Consider the following 16877-nt stretch of genomic DNA (forward strand, 5'->3'; position numbering starts at 1 on the left):
GAGTCGCTAGACCCTGCAGGAGCTCACAATTTTTCAGGCATGTGATGTTTTGTGTAACTCTGAATGCTTCTTTGAAAATGGCTGAATTTATATAGTAGCCTTAAGAAAGATTCATGAAGCGAATGTTGTGTTAAACTTTAGTCTCAGAGTGTTAGTTCTAAATGATTCCCAGCCTTGGGTAAAATCCCATAATGGTTTTTTTCTTTATCATTTGATCAACTGCAGTGACCCTAAAGCTATCAGCTAGATTGAATTAGAGGGTTACTCTTCCTCAAGGAAGACAGGTGGAAACACACTGTACAAAGCCATTTCTCAGGGATAATTTATTTTGTCCTTTAATTCATGGCTGGCTATTTGATGGTAAGCTAACAGGCTGAATGTGAAATATTTAGATGTTTTGTTTCATGTGATATCCCAAACTGGTTTATTTCACAGGCTGAATTTACTGAATTAATCCATTATGTGACTATCATACAATTATTTTTCTGTCAACCATTCCAAAAGTGTGAACATTTCCAATAACCCTAATTCCTTTGAAAAGTTTGATGTAGTTTGTCTTTTAAAGGGTGCTTCAGAGCAGATAAGAATCCAAATACATATTGAAAATGTAAATACTGTATTTCACATTATTTGGTGCATTTTTCTAATGATTTAAGAGATTAGATGGAAACTACTCTGGAAGCTATTGTTTCCCAAATCTTAGGCTTGGTAATAGAAGAAGAGATAAACACAGCCAATTAAGAATGCTTTCTGACTGGGCACAGTGGCTCATGCCTGTAATTCCAGGACTTTGGGAGGCCAAGCTGGGTGGATCACCTGAGGTCAGGAGTTTGAGACCAGCCTGACCAACAAGGTGAAATCCTGTCGCTACTAAAAGAATACAAAAATTAGCCAGGCATAGTGGCAGGTGCCTGTAGCCCACCTACTTCGGAGACTGAGACAGGAGAGTTGCTTGAACCCAGGAGGCAGAAGTTGCAGTGAGCCGAGATTGCACCACTGCACTCCAGCCTGGGCAATGGAGCGAGGCTCCATCTCAAAAAAAAATGCTTTTTGTATGCATAAGACTGTAGATGTTATTAAGAGAGTAAGATAAAAAGAGAGAAAAGAAAAAAATCAAAATGAAAGCAAGCATCATCCTGGCCTGCCAGGAATATAGGCAACAAAATGAAAGCATAGTTGTCTATCTTATCTGTCTATAGAAAAGGAAGAATAGAACTATGATTTCATGATCAAGGGAAATACAAATTGAACAATTTCAAAGTATTTATTTAAATACTAAAGAGGGGCCAGGCGCAGTTGCTCACACCTGTAATACCAGCACTTTGGGAGGCCGAGGTGGGCAGATCACTTGAGGTCAGGAATTCAAGACCAGCCTGGCCAACACGGTGGAACCCCATCTCTACTAAAAAAAAAGAAGAAATACAAAAATTAGCCAGGTGTGGTGGTGGCGCACCTGTAATCACAGCTACTCAGGAGGTGGTGTCAAGAGAATTGCTTGAACCAGGAAGGCAGAGGTTTCAGTGAGCCGAGATAGCACCACTGCACTGCAGTGAGACTCCATCTCAAAAAAAAAAAAAAGCTAAATAGGAGCATATTGGTAAACACCCACAATAATAATGCCTTTTTGTTTCTAAGGTACAAAGAAGATGATAAACTATAATCATGAAAAGCCAGATGAAAACACAAGCCTCCAGGAAAGCTGCAGCCAACCAATTTCACAAGCTTGTTCCAGGAATGCCTGACCCAGGTAATAACTTTGATTCACAACTCAGCCATTAGAAAAAGGAGCAATGGAAATTAATCTAATGGACAACATAGTTGCTTGAATTTTTACATCAGAAATGTCTGACTCTCCATCTCCTTAAGGGAGACAGTTCGGAGGCAGTCATACTGACAGTCGTAGTACTGAAACCTATGCTGTCCTTTCACAAACTTTAAAATGCAAGATGTTTGGAAGACTAACACATAAACTGGCCCCAAACTGGTCAGGATGGTTATTTTCCTATATTTTCTTACCATGTTTTAGTCTATCAAAAAGAGCTGTAGTCTGCTTCTGGATAGAAAAAAAGAAGTTTTTTGAGAGACTATCACAAAACAGCTATTTTAGAATGAGCAGTAGATTTTAGTCTTAGTAGACTAAGGGTGGCTTTTGTCACACACTTTTGACTACTTAACTTGAAGGCTTTCAGAAGGAAAACATTCAAAAGAACCCCCAGTGAGTCAGCAAAGACTTTGAAAAGATTGTGTATATTTTCTAAAGCATATTTAAAAAAATATCATGTACAGGGGGAAAGTGTAGAACATGTACCCACAAGAGCTAAATTTAAAAAAATGTGCGTACAGTGAACACATGCGTAGCATATGGATGCGGCTGACGGAAGAGGGCCTGGCCTCCATTCAAGACACCACTCACAGCAGATGCACCGTCATAAATTTGAGCTCCACAGCCACATCCTCGCTGGTCAGGTTCCAGTCAGTTGTCTTCAAATCTAGTATAGTTAATGCACTTTCAAACTCCAGCTTTCATTTTGGTTGGAGGGATGAGAAATTCCTATGTGAAAAAGCCAAATTGCACATATCCCAGACTGATAAATAGTCATTCATTCCCCACCGCCTGTGAGACGTTGGCAAATAAAATCCCTGGCAACTTTTCATTTCCGCGTTTTAGCCTAAAAGATTTTGCCCATTGCCTGTCATCTGATTCCAACATGCGTCAAGGATGGACAGTCAGACATGATAGGATTACCACATTTTCTAGTATATTCCTCATACAAGTAAAAGGCTCTGAGTATAACAAGTAGTTCACTTTTCCTTTTATGTTCTCCCTCACCCCCCCAGAAAAGTACTACATTAATTTATTTGCTGGTGGGGTTCTTGGGTGTTCCTTTAAAACGGTGACACATGTGCTTAAACATTTTTAACATATTTATAAAATATGTAAATATTTTACAATTCAAATCAAATGTTTGAATTATCTCTATATGGACCTAAAGATGCACTAGTTTATTAGAGTTCTCTGCAGATTCATTCAATAACTGAGGACTTTGATGATGAAAGGTGCAATATTTATCCAAACTAGCAACTAGTAAAATGTGCCATCTCCACACATCAAATAGATGGTCATCTTTGGTTCTCACTGGATGGGTAGAGCAGATGTTGGCAACGAGGGGCCTGCTTTGCACTACCCTTTGGACAAATAATTTGATAACTTTGGCAGAATTGAATCTACTAATTTGATTCTTAGAATTCTAGGTGGTGGAACATTACCAGATGCCTCACAAAATATTAGCAACCATGTTTAACTGCTCTTCATCACATCCTCTTCACTTCTCTTTGGGGAGCTTCATTTTAAATTAGATGCAGCTGCGGAGTGAAAGATTTCTTTCATGTTCCTATTTAGTATGAAAACAATAGCAAAAATAAACAGTCAACTTCCTAACTTTTAGGAATTTTTCCTTTGGCTTTGACTTTTTTTTTCCTAATGGGAGAGGGACAGTTTGATCATGGTGCTGTTTTAGAGACCATCTAACGGAAATTCCATGGAGAACTACTTGTTTTTCACACTTATCCAGCAAAATTCACTAAATAGGCCTGAGGTGCTCATTTCAAAAATTGCATATAAGCAGGTTATTTTCTCAAATTCTGACAAGTTTCAATCACATATTCAGTTCATTTGATTCATTTTAGTGAAGTGGACATTAATCCTACCTTGTTTAATTTCACTGCTCAAGGAATTAATTTGTCATTTATTGGTTACTAGGTTTTTAAAGAGAAGGGAAAACACTTTGAAAAAATGGAAGTTTCATCTCTGGCCAGCATTACAGCGTCTGGCATAATTTTAGATGCCAACAAGTAATGACAAAGAAGCAGCTGTTAAAATGATCCTGCTTAATAGCCATAAAGAAATGAAGACTTCCACAGAGAGCTTTGTGAGTATACCTGGCATGTGTATCATTGTCTGAGTTATTTCCAGTTGATAATCAGAGAAGTTTAGTTCTCCTTTCTTTCTTATTCTCCTCTTCCTCATGAATTTTCTTTTCTTTCATCATGGCCTTGCAAGTTGCAAAGAATTGCTGTTTTTCAGCTCCCTACAGTGAAATAATAGAAAACAGGAAGTCTACTCTCTCTGTGTCATTTGGGATAACTTATTTTGGAGTTTGTTTCTTGAGTTACAGTTGCCTATAGATACAAAGTGATCTAAAGGGCAAACCAAGAAAGGAAGGCCTAGAATAGCCTGTTTGTCTGGGGTCTTTTAAATCTCTGCAGTCATTAATACTTTATCGACTACCTGTGGAATAAGAAATGTCTGGGTTGGCTGCTTCTAGCAAAAAAAAGTTTCTTTTCCCTTCAGATCAGTCTCAGTGGAGCTGCCATTTCCTGCTGACTGAGAGACAAGATGGAGTGCCAGATTGTCATTTAGTTTAACTCTATGGAAATGAGGCAAGGGAATCTGACCATGACTAAACTTTGCATCCAGCAAAAGAACACAGGGCAATCAAGGAAACTTCGGAGGACAGACTGCTGGTAGGTTTGCAAGATGTGTTAGGCTGGCAGAGGGGCAGTCCCCAGGAACACAGAGGTGACAAAAACTCTTAGCATTTATTTATTCAGACCTTTCATTATGCCAGAATTGAAGCACTTCCTTTAGGGAGGCTGCCCTAAAGAGATGGCTAGCTTTTATGACCAAGAGAAGGTAAACAGAAAAACAGACCCACCGGCCACCAGAGGAATGACCAACCACAATGCTCAGGAGAGGTCTAGCACAACTCAAACTCAACTATTCCATCTGTTTTCCTGACTTCTCTGTGTGTGTGTGTACACAGGGTTGTGTGTGTGTGTGTGTAACACACACACACACACACACACACACACACCTTTGTCAACCTCAGTTTTGCAAGTCTCTTGTTCAATTGCCTGTATAGGACTTAGAGGAAAGAGAAATAAGCATCAAAATAAACTTCTTTCTTTCTCACTTTCTCTCCAGTTCTTAAATCTTAAATTGCCAGGTTTAAATGAAACAATTTTAAAAGGCAAATTTACTTAAAGCAATAATAGCAACTTAAAACAATTTGTAAAGTATCTTTTAAAATTCATTATAAAACCACATTTTACATGTAAATTTTTCCGATAGATTTAAAAAATTTCTGGGTTCCCCAAAACATTTTTGTTTGTCTTCTCACATTTGCTCATGATATGAGTAATACGTGTAGCCACAACGTGCGCCTAGCCGTTATGTACGCCTAGCCCTAAAAGTGTACAATGTGGTTCAAGTTTTGTGGGCTGGATTTTAATTTCCAGAAATTATCTTGCTCAGAGTCCAATTTCTGTTAAGCACCAACTTAATTTCTTGCAGGTCTCAGGCTTGTGGCTTCCTACTAATTGTCAGGCTGCTGGTGTCGTATTGATTAAGTAGTTATATTCTTAAGGACTTTTCAACTAATAACAAGTTTATATTTATTAGTTAGCTGGACAGAATAGGAATACTCAGCATGTTGCCCAGGTTTCAGTTTAGCACTTCATTTTGCAAACTCTTTTACACTGCTATTTTTGCAAATTATTTCTCACAACGGTCCTGTGAGATAGGCTAATGATGTTGTCCAGAAGCTGTCTAGGTTTTAGAAAGGGTACATGATGTGTCCTGAGACAGCAGCAGAGCCAAGATTAGAATTCACAGTTCCTGGGGCTCAGGCAGCCACGCCTTGCCACCCATTCAATATGTCCACCCCCTTATTTTAATTACATTAAGTTTCAGTGCCACTGCAGAGTAACAGATTAAGAGAAAATAACACTGTTCAAATGGAAATGGAGTTCAGGTCCATAAAGGCAGAGCCTGGCGTTCAGTGGCCTGAGTGGTACCTCTTGAGGGGCTGAATGCTCCATTTCCTCTGGAGTAGCCTAGAGAAATGGCTCCCTGACAGGCCCTTTCTAGTCCTCTTCTGAGTCAGGCTGTTTGAACTGAAAGATTATTTAGTTCAACTCCTTGTTTTGCAGATAAGGAAAGCCAGGTCCGGAGAGATTGAGTTTTGCCCAGGGCCTCAATGCAAAATTAGGTCAGTGTCATGAGAAGCACCCAGATCTCCAGATGCTGCTTTCAGCCCTCATTTCCCTGAACTACACGCTATTTCTCAAGACTGACTCCTTCCTGAACCACTTTCGATGGAGTTAGAAAATGAATGGAGGTATCAGCCAATGTTTATGCGGCGTGAATTTGGGTTTTTTTTTTTAATTTAAAGGAAGCCTAGATCTTGACATAGCTTGTAGACAGAAGATGAGGTTAAAGTAAAAGAGCTGATAAGTAGAATATTTTCTATTTCACCAAGTAATATTACCAGCTGTATAATGAGAACTATGTCTACAAAATCCAGAATGAATGGGAGACTTCAAATTGTCACTGCAGATAGCTAAACCAAACGAATTATCCAGGTCTTAAATAGAACTCTGTGGTCTGAATGAGAAAGAGAATAATTAGTTCTCTAAGTAAATTCTATTTCTTCATTGTGAGAAACACACATTCACCTGTCCAAACCCAAAGGATGGACTCAGAGACAGGAATAGCAGTGACTTTTAATGGCGGTCTTGCAAGATCTGGTGTCTGGTAGGCAGGCACATACGGGGCAATCATAGCAGGTAATTTATCTCCTAGCATGCGGGTCCCTCCCCTAGTTCCCCATTGGTTGAGTACTATAGGGTTACAGTCTTCCCTGAAGTTGCCCAAGTTTCATTATCCCCCTTACAAGGTTATATCCTTGTCTCCTTCCCTGCTTAAGTTTTGATTTCCCCCAAATGAAACTTCCTTTTTATGGACTGACCACTACTCTACATTCTGTTCATTTATCGTGCCCTTCTAGGTGCATGAGCCATGCTGTTTGTTATATCCATAGGCTGGCTGCCAGTACTTACATTTATCATGCCTTGAAAATGTACCATTTAGAATGTTTTCTCACATTCATGATAATCGTTAATATGTAAAAATGTTGCCTGAGAAGGCCTGAATTAGAAAAAATAACCCAGTGCAATCCATGATTTTGAAAATCTATCCTGGGCCCAGGGCTTTCTATACACCAGTCATTCTCATACAACTGCCCCCATTTTTTTTTTAACCACAGCTGCATGTTTCCATTAAGTTCATTTTTAAAAATATAAGTAAATGTATGAAAAAAGAAAGCTTTGTAAAATGATAAAATGGAAAACCAGTATAATTTGCCAAAATCAATTAAATTTACAATTATAAAAATCTTTAAAAGTTTATATGTGCTTTTACTAGAACCATCTCATGCATGACCAACAGTGTGTATACTGTGCCTTGGGAGATGTTGATCTAGGCTAGAAGTTATCAATATTTTTTTAGAGGTGGGGGAGGAAACTCAGGAACCATTCTATTTGGCCTCACACAGATAGGTAGTTGGAAAAGAAGTATGTTTTCATCATCTTAGAAAACTGTAGATATTTTCTTTGATACTACAACAAGGCTTAAGATAAAGACTATGAAATGAAATCAATGAACTTTTACTTCAAAATCTACTGGTCTACCTTGCGCTTTGAAGGAATTTCTTTGCCCATGCCTGATTTTGTGTAAGCATGCATTGGTCATTTGGAAAACATTGTTTTACTGGGCTATGCAGATCTTCCAAATTTTGGCAAACTTATATTTTTTAATATCACCACCAGCCACATGAGGAAAGCATTTAAACGTTGGAAGTCTGTTAATCTCATGGTGGCAGATACAAGATTCCAAAATTCAAATTTTTACCTGAAAGCTCCCATTTTATTATTGATGACAAATAAGAAAAAACAAGCGTTCTTTTTTCCCTTCAATTGAGAGGTCCACTTAGTTCATTTTCAAGAAAATGTCACTACGTACCAAAGTCTCAATAGTCATAGTTTGTGGGCAAGTTAAGCTTCCTCAAATCAAAGTTTGTAAGTCTGTAAGTCTTAACAGCAAACTGGATGGTGCTTTGTGACAAAGGTGGTTAGGTCAGCTGCAGCTCAACCACACAGGTGCTTGTCCTTGAAACAATGGCCGTACTTTGGTATGAAGCAGTAATTCATGTGTGCACTCCATTTCATCACACAAAATGTCTAAAATACGTGCATTCAAGGGTTGGAATTTAATAAAATCAGTAACTCTGCTTCATCAAAGACATTCTTAAGTTAAATCGGTGCTAATTTTTTCCTTTTTTTTTTTTTACTGCGAATGTATGATATTGAAGAATACAATGACTATAAGCAAAGTTTGGTGCCACTGCCTTGATGTGTATTAAGGGACCAGTGGTTTTACTTGCCATTGCTTTAGCACTATCAGTGCAAAAGTCAACCTTGAAAAAAGGCAAATAACATTTTGGTATTAGCGTGAAAATAGTTCTGATCTCACAAACCCCTGAAAGGATCTTGTTGATCTTCAAGGATCTGTGGCCACACTTTGAAACCTGCTGAGTAAGGCAAATTCGCAAAATTAAGGGAAAAGGAAAGGAATCTCATTTATTATATACCTTATAAACATTATGTAATAAACTGAATTGTGTCGTCCCTAAATTCATATGTTGTAATCACCCTCGCCCCCGCCCCTACCGAATTTAACCATATTTAGAGACAATGCCTTGAAAGAATTTAAAGGGAGGCCATTAGGGTGGGGTCCAATCCAATATGACCAGTGTCCTTATAAGAGGAAGAGACACCAGGGACATAGTACACAAGGGACAACCATATGGAAAAGCAGCAAGAGGATGGCCATCTGCCAGCAGAGTGACCTTAGAGGAATATAATCCTGCTGGCACCTGGATCTTGCACTTGCAGCCTTCAAAACTGTCAGAAAATACATTTCTGTTGTTTAAGCCACCTCCTCTGGGGTATCTTATTATAGCAGCCCTAGCAAACTAATACATATTGGCATCATATGATGACATTATGATAAATACGTGATGACGTTTATGATGCTATTAGTCATAAAAACTTTGAAGTACATATTGTCATCCTCATTTTATGGAGGAGGGAGTGGAAGCTCAGGGAAGATAGGCAATTTTCTAAGCTCATGCAGCTAAGAGAGGAAAAAGCCAAAATTCAGATATGACCACAAAGCCAGAGGTCCCAGAGCCAGTGCATGAGTGAGCTCGTATGGAAACTCAAATTCCAGTGCTCTGTCTGTGACATCAAGTTGCCCTGTAGAAGTGAAGATGTTATTTCATACTAATGATCCTAATAAATAGAAAACCTAAATTACAAATAAACAATTTCTACTAACAGTATAAGTCAATATTACTCTGATTAATGATTTTGCAAAATTTTATCTCTGCTGTATAATGCAATTTTTAAAAAAAAAATGATAATTATAAATAGGCAGAGACCAGTGTGGCTCAAACACAGAATTTTATCACAAATACGAACTACGAAAACCAACCCCACCCTTCTTTCTCTAATAGACATATCCGGAGGAGCTAAACCAAAACCTAAAGAAGTAAATAAATGACCTAACAACTCCTGTTTGAACCTGTGACCTTTCTTTGCCTGGTCTTGTAATGTGCTATTGATTGGCCAGTTGGAAGGGACACTGTTTCAGCAGCCTGCTGTCCATGAGAGCACTTGGTGTCTCAGTTGACCCCTCAGGAGGTATGGCTGAAAGTTCAGCATCAAATGGCTTTTAACACCTAGCTTTCATTCTGAATCTCCCTCAAGTCCAGCAGTAATGAAGCAATTGTATATCCTGCCATAATACATCTGAATCAAAGTGAAGCCAGTACCCTCTTCCTTCCAGGCAGTAGAGTGGATCAGAGTTTAGATAGATGAGGAGCATTTTATGTACGGCCCTGATCAGAAGGATAGAAGCTCCATCCTTTGGCACAGAGCAACTCTGAGTGCTTTTCCTGTGCAGGTTGCCATTTGTATTAGAAATTTGACTGCCAAGGAGTTTAAGCCTTACTGAGGAATAGGAATCTATAGTCCTTCATTTCAAAGTTCTTGCTTCAGTGATGTCTTATTTTTTTTTTTTTTGCATTTAGAATTAATTCAACTGCAGAAAAAGTACACATCTACCAAATATCAAGCTTTGCATTAGATACCAGGGGTCTTAGGCTAAATAGGACATGCATTGCTTTTTTCTCAAAGAACTTTTATTGTCTCTATTGTGTTATTTGAATTCAGAATGCCATTGCCTCATTAGCCTATTTCATTTTATTTGTAGTATTTGCCAATGTCAGATAGTCTTTTATTTTTATTAATGTACTTGTTGTCCATTTCCCCAACCAGAATGAAGCTTCTCTGCAAAGGCATGTATCGTGTCTGCTTTGTATATCACTGTTATCAGACCTAGAATAGTGCCTTGACACAGTGTAGACATCCATTAAGAATGAATAATCTACAGCTGTCTAACATTCGTTACCGTGTACTGACTAGGTCTGAGTAGTTTGAGAACATGAAGTCTTTTTTTTCTTTAAGGACAGAAGTATAATGACTAAGTTTAAAGGATGGACACCATATTACCACATACACTTGTATTTTGTTAGAAGAGATTTTGTTTCAAGACAAGTCTGGACAACAGAGTGAGATCCTGCATCTATTAATATTTAAAAAACCAAAATTAAGAGATTTTAGAATATCTGTTAAAACCCATCTGAAGTCACAGTGTTTTAATTGTTAAAGTGATTTTCACAAATTCTCAATGGAGCGAAGAATTTCTTTCCCAAGAATTCTTTTCCAAGAATCTCTTTAACCTACTTCCTTGAGTTGAAAGAGTAAAGTAGTTTTCATAGGGATGAGCTGTGCAAACATAGTGTCCAAAAAACATCTGACACTTTTATCTCGAATGACACAGTAGAATTTAAAGAACTTGTCATCAAGTGGTCCTTGACAAAAAACTTTGTGGAGAGTATTTTTGCCATTTTGAGAATTTTTACAATCAGAACTTGCCCCCACCTTGCACATCACTTCTTTCACAAAAATTCCATCTGCCAAGTCACCTTCTCTGCACCTGTTGAGGAATATAGATCTCCTCATGGTTTTTGGCATTGGAGTAAGAAAATAAACTGGTGATGGGTAATGTGATTATGTATTCTTGGACCTTTCATCTGTATTATTGATTCATGTATGTGTGTGGGTGTGGGTAGAGGCATGTGGGTTGGCCTTTTGCAGAATGAGATTCTGTAGTTTTCTGCAGTGGACATTTCCTACCTTTGGCTGGCCCAGATAGTAAGAATACTATCTTTTCTGGCTTTGATTGCTGATAATTTTAAGCCGGTTTCATTATTTATACCCTTTTTTGGACTATTAAACATGTCGATTTTGGTGTAGACAAGAGGCACTCATAGAAAGGGCTTTTTTTTAAAGGTCTCTGCATATAAGATACTTCCATAGCAAGTCATAGAAAACATTCTCAAGTTTCAGTGTTGACAGATGGTGCTGCTGTGCAGTATAAGCAGCAATGTCCTCATGAGACTATTGATTTCGTTTGTGAATATAAATCCCTAAACAATGACAGATAAGCTGGTGAGATGTGCTTCTTTAATAATTCAATAATTTCATTAAATGATCTGGTCCTAAGTAAAATAGAGGTGGTGAGATACCTGACCATGGACTGTATTTAAGTCTCATATCAAAATAAGATCATGGTCTACTTTTGTTCATGTTTATCTATTTTGTCTGCTTCAAGATAAAAGGAAGTCTTTCAGTGTGTGAATTCTAAGAAATAGGGCAAACGACATCAGATTCTTCCAACTGTCTCATAGCAGCCATTTTGAGTTCAGGCTCCTCACATTCAAGGCAATGGCTTGGTTCATTTGCTTACTAGGTAACCTTGAACATTGATTTATTTTGCCTGCTGCTATTTAGCTTTCTGTTTTCTTAGCAGGTTCCCATCTCAATGGAGCATGGACAGTTGTAGGAAGTAGAAGCCAATTTGATTCCAACACAGCACTTTATTACAGCTAAGAAGGACATATTATCCAAAGCCGTCTTCCGATGTGCCAGAAGCAACAATCAGGAAGATTTCTACGGGGCAAATAAACAATGTGAAACTAAATCAAGAAAGTTTTGGAAACACATCTTGAATTAGCCCAAGTGTATCCGTGCATTTGTGTATTTGTTGTTTATGCACAACAAAGTCCTATAAAATCAAATTGGTTTACTTCACCTTGATTTACGTTAGTAAAAAATTTAAATATCAGCAAATTCATATTTATGTTTGCCTTCACAAAGGAGTTATAAACTTAACGTTTTGTATATTTAATTTATTAATTAGGGACTGGTAGATCATCAAAGAGATAATTTTACGATCAAGAGTCATAGAGTAACACATGTACAATTTAATTTTTGGCAAGGCTCAGAAAAAACAATTTGATATGTTAATGGATCCTAATGGGCAATAGCTATTAATTAAATAAATAGCCCATTAGACTGAGAAGTGAAGTGTCAGCACAAGGACAATCTACTAAGATTGCTGAAGAATAGCAATTAACTTACAGTATTTAGTGGTGGCACAGATATTTATATTTGGTTTTGTAGATATTTGTGTCAGCTATATCAAATTAATTAAACCAGCAACTATTTAATAAATCTCTACAATGTGTGCAATGCTATGCTAGGCATTTGGAACAAAGCAAAAAGTAGACAACATGATCTAGATTCTTGGGGAAAATATAGTACAGTAGGGAGAGGCAAGATGTAAGTAAATTTAAAATACAATGGTTGTACATGTTGACATACTAAAAATGTTTTAACGTATTACACCATTTTAACGTATCTTTACCATTTTTATCCCTGTCCATCATGACTTACTAAAAATTGTTGAGGAAAAATAATGCTGGAGGAGGGTCTGGGGATAACCAAGAAGGTATAAGTCCTGGCCTCTCCACAGGAAGCCAGTGATTTAATTTGGAAGATTGATTGCTAAATGAAATCTTCGCCAACACAGGAAGTCCCATGAATAGGAAAGGGAGAGAGAGCTGAGGACCAGGATATCCTGGCCAGCGTGTGGAGGAGAACTGGATCTTGAGGTACAGGTAAAATGTGACTAAACAGAGAGGGGAGGTGGTGGCTCAGGTGGGGACGATGGCCAGAGCCAGCTTCATTGTGGGGCATTAGGGGTGAGGCTGGAGAAGAGATTTATGTAATGAAGCCACGTTGTGTGCATGCTGGTGATTGAGGAATTTGGACTAAGCTCTCCTGAGGAGAGTGACAGAATCAAAGTGGTTGTAGGAAGATACTGATCAGATTGAAGGGTGCTGGGAGACCTGTGGTAGGGAGTAGGAGCTAAAAGGCAACAAGATTGGCTGGAGGCCTTTGTGAGGGGTAAGAGATGAACATGATTTCCTAAACCAGATCACAGCCTTATTAAGGGAAAGGGAAATGCCCTTCTTTTCCTTTGTTTGCTTGTTTTTCCTGTATATTCAGTCCAGGATGTATACTTCAGTAGAATAACCCCTTGTAGAGCCACTGACTTATGAGACTATCTAAAGACAGGTGCTGACCTTTGCCACTGATAACTGTATTTGGCCTCCTGGAATAAGAGCGCCTCATGAATAAAACAAGTTAGAGAAACCTAAGGAGATTCAAGCAGAGGTCACTCTATAGTGAGGTGATAAATTTTGTGACTGATATCGAGGCCTAGCCTAGTTGCGAGCAATCATTACTGAACTACCTGGTGATAACGATAGGAGGCGAAGAAAATGTGCATTCTAAGTACAGTGCAAATGCAGATCGCCAGCTTCCTGGAGATCTGATCAAATAAAACTTAAGTTTTAATTAAACTGTGGCCAAATTAATTAAAAGTTACTATATTGTGTGATAGATAATTATCAACTAGAATGTTAGTTATTTTGCTGCAGCATCCTGATTTCTTTATCTTCCTATTCGGAAAATGTAAAAATCCTTTTAGCCTTTTAGTTGAATCACAAGCAAAAAAAAAAAAAAAAATTTTAAGCTAGCAGGATGTATTAAACATTAATTTAAGGACAATCATGCAAACCTAAATTTTTCTTTTTTTTCTAGCTACATTTTATGTTCTTGAGATAATCTTTACAGTGGCATATCTATTTTTTTAAATACGCTTTTAATAAATTTGGTAATAATAGCAACTAATAATGTTAACAATAATAATGATAACTGTCATTTCTCTCTCCTTAGGATCATTTTGTGCCGAGCATTCATAACTGAGTCATAGCTGTCTATATTAAAGGATTGTTCCTAGATTTTATTTATCTTGTTTAGCCTTTTAATTCAATTGGTTTCTTGGCTGATTTGTCTCCCAGTGTGATCAATCAATGGGAACTAGGGACCCAATTCACATTTTCACTTAAGTCGATTGAAATGTTGAGTGTGGTTGTGATTGTTTAGGAGATAAAATGGGATCACTGACTTAAAGATCATTTCTTCCTGGTTTTGTGCCTTAACTTTATTTTCCCCAGCAGACGTTCAGATAACTGATTCTCTGTTATGGAAGCCTACAGGGAGTGGAAAGGTAGGTAGAGATTTCTCTTCAGTGACAATTTCCATTAATTTTGTTATTTCTCATCAACAATTGATGTACCCAGAGGCGATCAAAGTATATGTAAATGACTGGCAATTGGTTTCACTTCAAATCTAATACTTTGCAAAAAGCACTTTGTGGCCAGTATCTAAGAGAAGTTTAATAGAAGTCAAAGGCTGGAAGAAAATGTGGGGGCTATGTCATTTCCTCCCAAGCTCCTCTCCTCATCTAGCATTAGACAGGCACTACCACTTCTCTTCTCAAGGTGCCCAGACAGGACGATTCTGCAATAGCCTTTAGGAAATTCATTTCAACGTTAATATCCCTCATGGCCAAGAGAGAAGTAATTTGGCTCATATATAATCTGGTTCCTCCTCGTCTGCATTGAAAGCCCTTAATGACCTCATGTCTTCCCTCAGCAGGACTGAGGGTATTCTGTCAAAACGTCATGATGGATTATGTGCTTGGTGACCTGTGACTTTTTGCAAGGCAAGTAGAGTAGAATGAAAAGATGGCGAAGAGGGAGGGGAATACCCATATTTGCCAGCCTGCCATCCGGCAGCAGAAGGAAGGTTTCCAGAGGAAAAGCTGAATGAGATCCTTCTGCTGCTTCCCCTCCTCTCCTGCCATTACCTTCTCTACTCTGAAAGCCTAACAGGGAAACAATTTAGGAAAAGAAAAGAAAACTCTCTCCTCTGTGCTCAGCAGTTGCCATTTACAGGACTCTTGCAAGTTTAATGAAAGGGAAAACCGGCCCTCTTGCGCATCTCCTGTAATACTTCCTTTGGCATGTAATACAAACGAGAAGACATTCAATGTTAAATATTTGTGCGTATTTTGTTTCTTATTTGGTTTGAGAGTTCCCCTACAAAACGGCTTTTTTAAAAAAGGAGATCATTATATTTAGAGGGGCTTAGTAAGAGACTTTGACAATTGAGTCAAAGGTTTGCTATTGGAAATAGATACTTGGTGTCGCAAAGAAAAGTTAGCACTGAGACAAGGATCTTTCAGCAATGCAATTTTTACTTCCTGGACTCCATGAAGGGTACCCTCGATAGCCATTGTGCCGTGAGAGTACAGTGAAAAAAGGAAAACACACAAATTTATCCCTTACGCATTTGGGGTCATCCTTACTGCTGTGTCTGATCTCTGTTGGCTGGAGCCAGACCTCACAATCTAGACTAAAACCGGATTAGCTAATAACTCAGAACTTTTCTAAACAGGTGAAAGCAATGGAGGGCTGGGCCATGCCTGTGAACGTGTCCAGCGCAGATATCTTTGTTAAAGTTCAAGGACATAGACTGTACTACGTGCCTGTAAGCATGGCATGTCTAACAGCTACATGGGATAAGGCTTAACAAAGTTATTAGCACACTTATTCTTTAATAAGAAAGGAAACTTTAAAAAGGAACTTTTCTACTTCCCACATTTGCTCACCTCGAAACTGCTCAGGTAAAGAGAACATCTTTTTACTGTAAAGGAGCATTCCTTAGATCCCTTTAAGCCACCCTAGACAATAAAGACTAATTTCAATTTGTTCAGAAGTAACCTCAGAATTATAGACAGGGGGGAGGGTTGCAGCACTAGCCAGAGCCCATGTGTTGCATTTGTAACCCGCTTGTTTGCAAGAAACACACCAACAAATCATGCAACAGCATATTCCAGATAATAAAGTTTAAAACTTCTATGTCTGTGCTATCCTACATTGGTGTTCCTATCTGTGAGGTACCCTAACTACGGTGTATTGTGTGTCCTGACTCCTCATCTAGGTTGAAAGTCAGATCACATCATTCCTCTAAATCCCCAGCACCTGGCACAGGGGCTGGAAATGAGTAGGTACTGCTAAAACAATTGTGGAATGAATAAATGAACATAGAAACTGCCTTTTTCTAATATATTTATCTGAAAAGACCGGTTGATTCTTTATATAAGTTTTGCTCTAGTGGCTTCTTGGAGAAAAAAAAAAAAACGAAAGTGTAGGTTTTACTCAAGACTGTTCTTGATGAGGCTATAACAATGTATGGACTGAGAAAGGCGAGAAGGAATGTGGGATAAAAAAATGGGGAAAATCTTGCTCTGGGGAGTTTTGGGCTTTTATACAGGTTGGTTTCTGCTGGGCACTGCCTGAGATAGATTTTGTGTGGATTGCTGAGTGAGGGTCTAGAAATAAGTTCATTTCATTGTTTAATGTGTAGAAGGCTGGAAGTGTGAAGTACCAAGTCAAATCAAGGGAAAAATGCAAATGAAAGTCACGTTTCCTTGAACGTATTCTGTAGCTCTTAATTTCTCTGGCTACCTTAGACTTGGGGCAGTTTTCTCTCTGGACCGTATGTCATTTATTTTGGTTCTACGAAGTCACACACCACTGGAATGCCATTGGTATTCTTACCAACCCAGCACCATCTGCTCTTTTTTAGACAACAGC

The 16877-nt window shown here is 38.3% G+C and overlaps 1 long non-coding RNA gene across 1 annotated transcript; it reads left to right on the forward strand.

Annotated features, from left to right (window-relative positions):
• Positions 1-1612: 1612 nt before the first annotated feature.
• Positions 1613-12047, forward strand: LOC118152692 (uncharacterized). The gene is made up of 3 exons (XR_008480742.2): positions 1613-1747; positions 3761-3929; positions 11837-12047. It is a non-coding gene; the product is annotated as an uncharacterized LOC118152692 (long non-coding RNA).
• Positions 12048-16877: the final 4830 nt, after the last annotated feature.

This window comes from Callithrix jacchus, chromosome 4 (genome assembly GCF_049354715.1).
Source record: "Callithrix jacchus isolate 240 chromosome 4, calJac240_pri, whole genome shotgun sequence".
In the NCBI taxonomy this organism is placed as follows: Eukaryota; Metazoa; Chordata; class Mammalia; order Primates; family Cebidae; genus Callithrix; species Callithrix jacchus.